Source organism: Somniosus microcephalus, unplaced genomic scaffold (assembly GCF_052327205.1).
Source record: "Somniosus microcephalus isolate GS21.2 unplaced genomic scaffold, FLI_Smic_1.0 unresolved_chr1, whole genome shotgun sequence".
In the NCBI taxonomy this organism is placed as follows: domain Eukaryota; kingdom Metazoa; phylum Chordata; class Chondrichthyes; order Squaliformes; family Somniosidae; genus Somniosus; species Somniosus microcephalus.
In genome coordinates this window covers 19,546,030-19,546,283 of record NW_028225179.1, presented here as the reverse complement: position 1 = coordinate 19,546,283, position 254 = coordinate 19,546,030, and positions in this window count along the sequence as shown.

The window sequence follows — 254 nt, the reverse complement described above, 5'->3', positions numbered from 1 at the left end:
GGGGCAATGGTTGGGTGTTGTAGCTGTGGTGGGAGCAGTGGTTAGGTATTGGAGGCGGGGGCAATGGTTGGGTATTGGAGCCAGGGGGCAATGGTTGGGTACTGTCGCTGTGGTGGGAGCAGTGGTTGGGTATTGGAGCTGGGGGGCATTGGTTGGGTATTGTAGCTGTGGTGGGGACAATGGTTGGGCATTGTTGCTGTGGTGGGAGCAGTGATTGGGTTTTGGAGCTGTGCTGGGAGCAGTGGTTCGGTATT